Source organism: Leucopleurus acutus, assembly GCF_964270905.1.
Source record: "Leucopleurus acutus genome assembly, chromosome: X".
In the NCBI taxonomy this organism is placed as follows: Eukaryota; Metazoa; Chordata; class Mammalia; order Artiodactyla; family Delphinidae; genus Leucopleurus; species Leucopleurus acutus.
In genome coordinates this window covers 129,698,246-129,709,042 of record NC_139148.1, presented here as the reverse complement: position 1 = coordinate 129,709,042, position 10,797 = coordinate 129,698,246, and positions in this window count along the sequence as shown.

Here is a 10,797-nt window from a genome sequence, read left to right as displayed (position 1 = left end):
TTTCACTCTGTTTCTAAGGAAAAGTATATAAAATAAATAATTCTGTGCTTCCCAGGGTGTCTTATTACATTCCTCAGGCTTGACCATGTGCCCTCATTCACTGGTCTGCATAAGGCTGGACTGCACTTGAATTTCTGTAGGGGTTTATATTTGGAACAAACAGAGCTAAAAATGCAATAGACTGTATTTTGAGACAGTGAAGTCTTGACTTGTTACTAGAGCTGTTCATATAAAGCCTGTCAGGGATGGCCAAATAGGAGCATCAGAGTTTCTATGGTCTGCCGCACCTCTGAAATTCCCTGACAACAACCTAAGCTGAAAACATCTGTCTATAATGTCTTCTAAGAGGAATTTCAAGTATTTTTGCATAAACTCCTTTATGTATTTCTTCTATTTGAGGGACAGACAAACATTCTTATATACCCTCTTGACCTTCCTCCCTAGAAAACCATTTCTCCAAGAGAAAATTTTGTGAGAGCAAGAAAGCTTTCTCTATTGGCTCACCCCAAGCCAATCAGAAAGTGGTCCAACAGTGAAGACATAAACCAACATTCACTTGTGGCATGCAATATGTCAACACCAATTCTGATCAAATATTAAGAGAGAAGTTGCTAGAATTTTGATTCTGAGTTTGCAGGGCTTCTCTTCACTTTTGCTGGGAATTCACAATTTGCATAGGTCACAGCTTTCCCCCCAAAGTCTGCAGAAACTTGACTTTTGATATATAGCATGTTCAAGCAGTATTTTACTCCCTTTGCATAGAAGAGAAGGAATAGGGAGAATGATCCACTAACTCTAAGGGTTTTTCCCCCCGGAACTGGTTGTAGCATAGTGTGCTAAGAAGGATCTGACTACAAATCTGAAGATTTAGATTGGAGTGCTGTCACCAGCTACCTAGGCATGTGTCATTGCCTCTGAAACTTAGTTCTCTCATCTGAACTATGGGGTGATAATAATGCCTACTTGTTCATGGAACAATATAGTCAGAGGGGAATCCCTGTCCATCCCAACTTCCTAACTCGGGGGCTTCACCTCCCTTAATCCCTCAGCCCCATCAGGTTTCTCATAATCTCCTTCTCAAAAGACTGCGGTCATTACCACTAGTAGCCACCAGGGGTCCTCAGTTCTCTTGGTCTAATTGTGGGCTGACTCTATATTATCTAATTGTTTCCCCGAATCCAGGGAAGCCAGGCTGACATTTACGAAAAAAAAAACCCTTCAGCTCGGCGAAAAAGAGGGGTGATAAGCACAGGGAGCAAAGGTCCTTCTGAGAGAGGAGGTTTTAGTGCACAAATGGATGAACCTCTACTTCTACACTGGGGTCCTAGCTGCCACTAGCTACCCAGTACCTCAGGAGGGCTGCTGATGTCTGGCCTTGGGCACCTTTGCTCTTGTTCCCAGGGAGTGAGAAGCGGGGATCCTGTACAAATGGTAAATAGGAAGCTCCTGGAGTTGTGTGGCTATATGAGGTGCTCTTGGTAAGAAGGGCTCCTTTCTTAAATATGACTCCCAGAGCACAAATTTCTCAAAACAGCCCCTTTCTCCATGATCTCTCAGCAGAGTCTGTAGAGCTCACCAAGTATTTCAAGTGCTTCCCACACCCCCAGCCCCTTTCAGTTAGCTGGGGCTGTGTGACTAGTTCTAGACAATGAAATGCAAACTTTAGTGGCACATACCATTTCCCAGATGAGGCATTTAAAAGCCAGTGTATAATCCATAAGCTCTCTCTTCCTTTGCCCTGGTGATGCTGAAAGCCAGGTGTTGAAATAGTGACATCGAAGATGGAGGGAACCTAGACTCTGAGTCCTCAGGTGGAAGAGAGAGCTGGTAACTTGCAGCTGATCTTGTGTGAGTTGGAAATCAAGTTTTGTTATGCTAAGCTGCTAAAAGTTGGAGACGCTTATTATTTCAGCAAAGCCTAGCCTATCTTGATGAATATACTCTTTTTCCCACACTCCTCCCAGTGCCTGTACTATTATTATAAAGGCCCATGGACAATTCTCTCAGCATGTTTTATAGGTAGCTTGAATCCAAAGTGTTCCAAGATTATCCTAATTCCCAGCAAATATGGTCATTTTGGGGTATTCTCAATCCCTGTGAATTAACATTCAGTTGTTACCTGATTGTGACCTAGAAGTCATCTATTCCATGTCCTTCTATCTCTCCACTCCCATGTTCATTCATTCATTCATCAGCTATTTATTGAGTACCTATTATGTGCCAAGTACTTTTCTGGGAACTGGGACATAATAGTAGGAAAAATAAAAACCTGTCAAAAATCCCTGCCACCATGGAAATTACATTCTAGGAGGGGGAGAGAACCCTTGGTGAGTGGGATGGTGGTGGTTGGAGGATGAGGATGTTATTTTTAAAAAGGTAGTGTTTGAATAAAAAGACTGGAAAGAGGAGAGAATGCAAGTCATGCAGACATCTGGGGAAAGAGGATCCCAGGAGAGAGGATGGCAAATGGAAAGGCATGAAGGTAGAAGTATGCTTTGTGTATTCAAAGAGCAGCAAGGAGGCCAATGAGGCTGGAAGAGAATGAGTGAGGGGTACAGGAATAGGAGATGAGGTCCAAATGGAAACAGGGAGGCAAGATCATGTAGGGCCTTGTAAACCCTTGTAAGAAATTTGACTTTTACATGGAGTGACCTAGAAAGCCAATGGTAGATTTTGGACATAAGAGTAACACGATCATACTAATGTTTTAGAGGGATCCCTCCAACCACTCTGTGGGGAATAGGCTGTGGGGGACAAGGGCAGAAGCAGGGAGGCCAGTTTCGAAGCTACTGCAATAATGCAGGTGGCAGATGATGGGCTCAGACCAGGGTAGTAGCAGTGGAAGTGGTGAGAAGTGGTCAGATTTTGGATATCTTTTCAAGGTAGAATCAAAAGGATTCACTGACTAACTGGATATGAAAGAAAGAGAGTGTCAAAAAAGACTCCAAGAGTTTGAGCCTGACCAGTGGGGATAATGGGCTTACCATTTACAGAGCTATGTAAGACTCTGGGAAGAAGTTGAGGTATGTGGGAAGCCAAGGATTTGGTTTTGAACATTAGAAGTTTGCTTTGACTATTAGGTGCCGCAGTAATAATGTTGAGTAGGAATTTAAATATATAATATCCCCCCTCTCTGCCCAATGAATTCTTACTCATCTTTCAAGACTAAGCCCAGCTGTTATGAAGCTTTTTCCAACTGGCCAGGCAGAGATAGTGACTCTTTCCTTCATGCTCCAAGGGTGCCTTCAACAGTCCCCTAGAACAGCATTTCCCTCCTATATTGTCATCATTGCCTCTCATCTCTCTTCCATGATGGACTGGGAGCTCCTGTAGTCTCGGTACTGTTTCTGATTCATCATGTGGCTGCCTAGAACTCAGTCTAGAGTCTCCTTTATAGTGAGAACTCAAGAGATGTCTGTTGAAAGAAGCATCCCAGAAATAAACAGAGGAGAAAATTTCTCCAAAGTCGGAGCTCATGCAGGATGAGGGCTTGGAAGTGGCTATCATATTTATTGGTTAGAAATGCTCAAAGATGATACCTGAGAGAGAAGAAGCCTAAGTACCGCATGTTGGGGAACAGGCTTTGCTCTGTGGCCTTGTTTGGCTTTCTTATTTTTTTCCTTTTTTTTAAACATCTTTATTGGAGTATAATTGTTTTACAATGGTGTGTTAGTTTCTGCTTTATAACAAAGTGAATCAGCTATACATATACATATATCCCCATTGTTTGGCTTTCATTTTGATGAAAGGGACCCAGAAGATTTCTTTCTCTAACTGTACCTCAAAGAGGTACAGTCCTCTTTCCAAGAAGGGATGCTATAATTCTGTCAGTGGGGGGTATTTAGAGGCAGACAGATTTTGGCTTAGACTTAGCTCTAATGGAGGGAGCATCAGAGTCAGACAGATTTAGGGGCTTGAATCCCAGTTCTGCCACTCACCATCTGTATGACTTTGGACCAGTCACACTATCTGATCCTCAGGTTTTTCATCTATAAAATTTGAGGGTTAAGTGGGGATTAAGTGAGATCAAGATGGTAAAGCACCTAGGGTAATTATTGACACAGTAATTGTTATGGAAGAGTGGATAAAAGAGACACACTATTCAGGGCAATCAAAAGATGGAATGAGCTCCCTATCGCTGGAGATGTTCAAGGACAGACTACATGACTGCTTCTTGAAAATATTATGGAGAGAATACTAATGGTTGGACCCAGCTGAAAAAAATTGAGGTCTTTTCCATTTTTGAGTTTTATAATTCCAAAAATCCCCCAAAATAGAAATGGAGACACAAAAGTATGTACTGAGACCACTCTGATAATGTAGAGTGCTTATGTCCAGATAGGGTCTTTTTAGAGCAATTGTCCTAAGCATGTGAATACATGCTATCCAAGGACTTGGGTGTGTGTGCAGCAGTGTTCAGGGGGGAATTGGTACTGTCAGATTTGAGAGTACATTGCCAGCTGTGATGCCTGCTGCTGCACACCTGGCATCTTGCCTCAGCACTACATTTCTTTCCAATAATCAAATAAGTCCCTGAAGCGACTACATGTTCATTTATTCCTTGACTCAGTCAACTGAGGCTTTCCATACTGATCTCTCATTTACTCCTTTGCAGATTTATCATAATTGACTCCCATTTGGGAGAAGATTTCAGGAGTTGGTACAGGGAGAAAGAGTGTTTATTGGTTATCGTGGCTTTTCTGTGTGGGTCACCATATCTTTTTCAATTTGACCTTCAAGACTATCTCCATGATTCTTTTCCCCACAGTGTCCTCCTCACACCATGGCTCCCACCCCTAGTTCCTGCCTTCTTGCCTGACTTGGACTCTTGCAATAGTCTTCTAATTGGTTTTCTCCTTTAGTGTTTGCTCCCTCTTTAATCCATTCTGTATTCAAACCATTTACTATGTGATTCCAACCGACCCTTCTAGCTCTCTCCTCTCCCTCCTTCCTGTCATGCATGCTCAGGTCCTGTCCAAAGGGGCTACTGGCCTTTTCCTGAGCAACTAACTCCCTCTTGGTGGATATTCAGTTTGCTGCCTTCATCTGCCTAAATCCAACTTATCTTTTAAACCCAAGGCCATATACCTTTCCCCACAAAGCCACCTGTGAGGGCTCTGACTTTGTGCCCTGATCACATAGAGCCTTTTATTAGAGCTCTGTGTATGCTTATTCCCCTTAAAAGTCTGTAAGCTTCACTTCTCTCATCATTAGCTGTATTCTCTCTATAACTCTTCTAATTTTAAAACCAAACCCTTTTTGCCCACCATGATTTCTCCCCTGAATCCCTACCTCATTTAACAAATAAACAAATAAGCCCAATCAGGATTTGCGTGGGTTGTACTGAAAAATAATTTAACGCCTGACATTCTAAAAGCACAAATTACGTAAGTTGTTTTAGATACTAATTGACAATGTGGAAGTCTGAGTGAAAAAAAAAAAGCATTCAGGCTACAAATGATCGATTCCACTGAAAGTTGCCTAAGTGTTCTTAAGTAATCAAGAAGGAGCCACATTTGAGCCCGTGGCACCCTTTTCTCTCTTTTAGAAATGACACACCCAAGGGAAAGTTTGCTTAATGTATTTATTTGATTCATTTCTTAGTTTCTTAGCTTGACTATCTTAAGCCTTTGGTTTGTTCTTGGGGATTATGGGGTTTTTATGAATTGAGCCATTCTCTAGTTTGCTCTTCAGGATGTGAACATATTGAATTCATTTAATCCTCTGAATTTACACAGGATAGAAACCAGAGGTGAATATAGCATTTATTTGGGTGGCATGAATTTCCATCAAATGATGACAGAAACCCACTGCAGTGCTTCTGACAGCTCTCATGTTCCTGATGTTGTTTATGGGAACATTGCCCGTTACAGTGAATTGGTTCCTCTAGATTCGTTTCTCTCCTGTGGAGCCTATTGAGTTGAGATGGAGCAGGAAGGGCCAAGATGCCTTATGGATGAACAGTGACCAAGGCTATGCTTCCTAACATCAACACTACTAAAGTGGGAGAAAAGGCTTTTAGAACAGCGTGTGCACATATTCAAGTGCATAACGTTATTCCACAAGTTATTAGGTGTATGAAAGCTTTTCTGTGAAGCTGTAGATACTACTCAGGAATCACCTTTGAAAATGAAGTCAAAGTGACACTTCTTGTGTTCCATTAAATGTAAACATGTTAATGTAATGAAATGTAAACATGTCCTTCCCAGTGAAATGCATTATTATGTAACTCTGTTTATGCAGAACTTCACCCTAGGTTCACTTAGGTTTATTAAAATAGATGGAAATGCTTGTTCCAGACTGTCTGGGTCTTAATTTGCAAAATGTACTCCCAATCCAAGCCCACTGGACAGAAAGGGCCACCCTGCTCCAGAGGACTAATAATAATAATTTAATCCTCACAAATTAGCTACTGATTTTCAGCCAGGAGTAGAGAGGATATGACGGAGGTCAGAGCTGTGTGATCTCAAGCAAGTTACCTAGCTTCTGTGTGCCTCCATTTCCTCATCTCCATGGAAAATACCTAAAACAATGGCCAAGCACATGTTCAATGGGCAAGCAATGGGAGATCTTCTAGAGTTAGGTGGCCATTGCCAGCTAGCTAGTGGGACAAGTGGGATGAAGAGAAGGAAAAATGTCGGTCACCGGAGCAGACTGACTATACCCATAGTTCTTGAGATGAGCTATGTGACTCCGGTAGGGGGCAGGAGCAGATGTATAGAAGGGTTGCAGAATGCAGGCCAGGGGAATCAGTGCCTGAGATGTGTCCCAAATGTGTCTGCCCCAGCCTGAAGCTTCTGGATCTCAGAAGATAGGAAAAGGCCTTTTCCTACACGGACCAGACTCCAGGAAGAATGTAGAACCTCAAGTAATAAACTACTAACCTCAGTGAATCACAGTTCACTTTAAAACTACTCATTTACCTCTTAATTTAGATGTGGCAATTTACAAAGCAACTGACCACTCATCATAGGTTTTCTTTGGGGTACCTGGGACACAGTTGCTGGTTTATGCAGTAGGGTTGTCAAAAACCTGAGTCACATGAAACTTATCATCTTACCCTGGAATTTCTAATGATTTCACTTCGTGTTCTATTGTCATACAATTTAAATGTCTCAAATATGGTTTTGTTCAAAACTCTCAATCCATGTTGAACTAACCGAGGCTTCACCTTTACTTTCTAGAAGCTCTTCTAGGGCAGTTTCTATAGCAGCAGCTTTAGTATTTATACCCCACTGTTAGAAGCTTCATCTCAGTTATCTATGTGAATATGACTATGGTTCACAATGAAGCACAAGGGCAAAATACAGGATCTTTTCATTTCTGGTTTGGCATAATGAGGTATAGTGTACCTAAAAAGATCAAATACCTTCATGGACAGCAAAGGACAAAATCAGCCCAACATAGTGTTTCTTGGCTTGAAAAAGCCTGGATCCCATGCCCCTCACTTGACATTGAATTCCAGTTTCTGACTACCCAAAGGATTTCACATTGCATGCTGGAAGATGTAACCCCATCTAGCAACATTGGCAATGAGTGAGAACTCTTAATGACATCTTAATACAGAGAAGTTTACCAGGCCACCGAATAGATGGACTCAAGGTGATATGGTATTCTTTAATCCATTATTTTCTTTCTTTCTTTCTTTTAAAGAGCAGCTTTATTAAGATATAATTGACATATCACACAGCTCACTCTTTTAAAGTGTATAATTCAATGGATTTTAGTATATTCAAAGTGTTGTATAATCATCCCTCTATCTAGTTATAGAACATTTTCATCACTCCTAAAGGAGACCCTATACCCATTAACAGTCACTCCCCACTCTCCCTCCCCACTCCCTGGCCCTTTCAGTCACTAAACTGATTTCTGATCTTATGGATTTGTCTATTATAGACATTTTGTATGAAGAGAATCACACAACATGTGGCCTTTTGTGACTAGCTTTTTCACTTAATATAATGTTTTCAAGGTTCATCCATGTGGTAGCATGTATCAGTACTTCATTCCTTGTCAAGGCTGAATAATATTCCATTGTATAGATATACTTCATGTTGTCTATCCATTCATCTATTGATGGACATTTGTGTGGTGTCCACCTTTCGGTTAGTGTGAAAAGTGCTGCTTTGAACATTCATGTATAAGTTTTCACCTTGTATACGCCTTGTGAAAACATTTTTTTTCAGTTCTCTTAGGTATACGCTTAGGAGTGGAATTGCTGAGTCATATGGTAAATCTACATGTAACTTATTGAAGAACCACCCTTGAATTCCTGGGATAAATTCCACTTGGTCATGATGTATACTCCTTTTAATGTGCTGCTGGATTCAGTTTGCTAGTATTTTGTTGAAGATTTTTGCATCTATGTTCAGAAGGGATAGTGGCCTATGGTTTTCTTTTCATGTCTGGCATTGGTATCAGGGTAATGCTGACCTCATAAAATGAATTAGGAAGTGCTCCATACTTTTCTATGTTTTGGAAGAGCTTGAAAAAGATTGGTGTTAATTCTTTAAATACTTGGTACAATTCCCCAGTCAAGATAGTTGGTCCTGGGCGTTTCTTTGTTGGGTTGTTTTTAATTACTGATTATACCACTTGTTACAGGTATGTTCAGATTTTCTACTTATTTTTGAATCAGTTTTGGTAGTTTGTGTGTTTTTAGGAATTAGCTCAGTCCTCTCTTTCATCTGTTCTTAGAACAGTATTTATTGAGATTGCTCAATGTGCCAGGCACAGTGCCATGCACTATCAGACACATGCTCTGCTGGTGGGGAAATGGAAATTTGGTAGAAATACAGATGATAAAACAAGGGATTCCAACACTGTGTAATGCTGTGATATAAATAAGAGGGTCTCCTAAACCAGGCTTAATTATTCAGGAAAAGTCCTCAAGGGTGGCTGGGGTAGGGATGGCTAGAAGTCTTAATGTTCACTCCTTTATATCTTTTTCATCTTTCCTGCTCCAATCTATAAACAAGTCCTATATTTAGAGTACAATATTAAATCCAACCATCTTTCAAAACCTTTACCTTTTTCACTCTGGTCCAAGTCATCTTTCAGGTGGACTACTGTAACAGCCTCTAAGTGGCTTCCCTACTTCTGATCTTGTCTCCTGTAGTAAATATCGTATATTAGCTCACTTGACCTCATTCCGACCCCAATTGTAACATACCTCACTAAATGATAGAGGTTGGAATGCTAAAGACTATATTTCCAGAAATCCCTCACAGCCTGGATTCCACAGGTGACCTAGTCTCTGCCAAGCAGATTAAACTGCATGCAATTTGGAAGGATGAGTGGGGCAGAGTTCATGATTCTGCTTCTATGATTTCTAGTTTTTGCTAGTGAGCATGGTCTTGGAAGCTTTTGCTTCTTTTGCGTGAGCAGTAGCAGATGTCTCAAGGTGCAGTTCCTAGTTTTGTGGGCATCAAAAGGCAGGTCATGATGTATCTACTTCGTTTATTTAGGAAGAGAATGAAGCAGTGTGGTCAAGATTTGTGGTGATCTCAGCAGAGGTGGTGTGGTCCTCTGATTCTCCACCTTCCTGATAGTGCCAGTTATGTGTTATTAAGTGAAACAGTTCTGGACATTCAACCTAGAGTATATTATTCTGATTATTTCAACAACTTTGTCAGCACCTAATTCTGAACCTTTTCTGTTTAAGTGGGTTAAAGTGGTTTCTGCTATCTGTCTCACTTCACTTTCCTTCTTGCTGTTCCTCAAACACACCAAGCACACTGCTGCCTCAGGGTCTGGTATTTGCTGTTCTCTCTACCTAGAATACTCATCTTCCAGATAGGTGCATGGCTCAAATTTTCACTTCATGCCAATCATTTCCTTGTATTCTAACATTAGTCCAACTTCACTCCCTGACATTGCTCTCTTGATTTTCTGCAGAGCATTCATCACTCTTTGAAATCATCTTGCTTATTTGATGTGAGTGTGTATGTGCGTGCACGCGCACATGCGCGCATGTGCATCATCTGTCTCTCTTCACTAGACTGTAAGTTACTTGAGGGTACGGACATTGTATTATCATTTTAGTGGATCCAAGAGAAAAGCAGTGACCCATACACATTGAGAAGATAGCTGGGAATTCAGGAAGAGGAAGAAGAAATGGAAGACAATGGGCATTTCTGAACACTGCTGGGATGTTTAGGGAGTGTTAGAAGGCAAAGTACCAAATACTGAAAACTCAAATCACCTGAGAAAGGTGGCAATCTCTGAAGAATATTCTTGCAATTGTGAAATAGAAATTATATATGCAAGGAGTGTGAAGAACAGCTGTACAGAACAGTGTGTCTGTAATGAGTGTCATTACATCAAAGGCATCCAATAAGAAGGACTGTTCATGACCTGCTCTGCAGCTCATTTGGGATTTTCTTCTATAAAACCATGAACTTGGTCCAGTTTGGTCATCTGAAGAGTTAAAAAAAAAAACAGAGTATTTGGGTTTATATAATTTTGAGGGGACAAAAAAAAAAAACCACTTTGCAAGCTTCTGCTGTTTATTCAGCCCAGCATTAGGCATTCTGGGATAGAAGAAAGAAAGAGATAAGCCACAGATCCTACCTGCAAAGAAGAAGGGTAGACAAGGTACTGTCCAATGAGAGACAGGGAACTGATTAGGAGAAGATTGGCCTGCAGGAATCAGATGGGGTGGTTGTTCTGGAGAGGGAAGAGGCCAGGAGGATAGAGAATCAGAAACCATGGTATCAGTGAACATGAGACTGTGAAATGCTTTGGAGCTAGGGCAGAATTCAATGTCTAACCTCTCAGCCCCTACTACCAACAGCT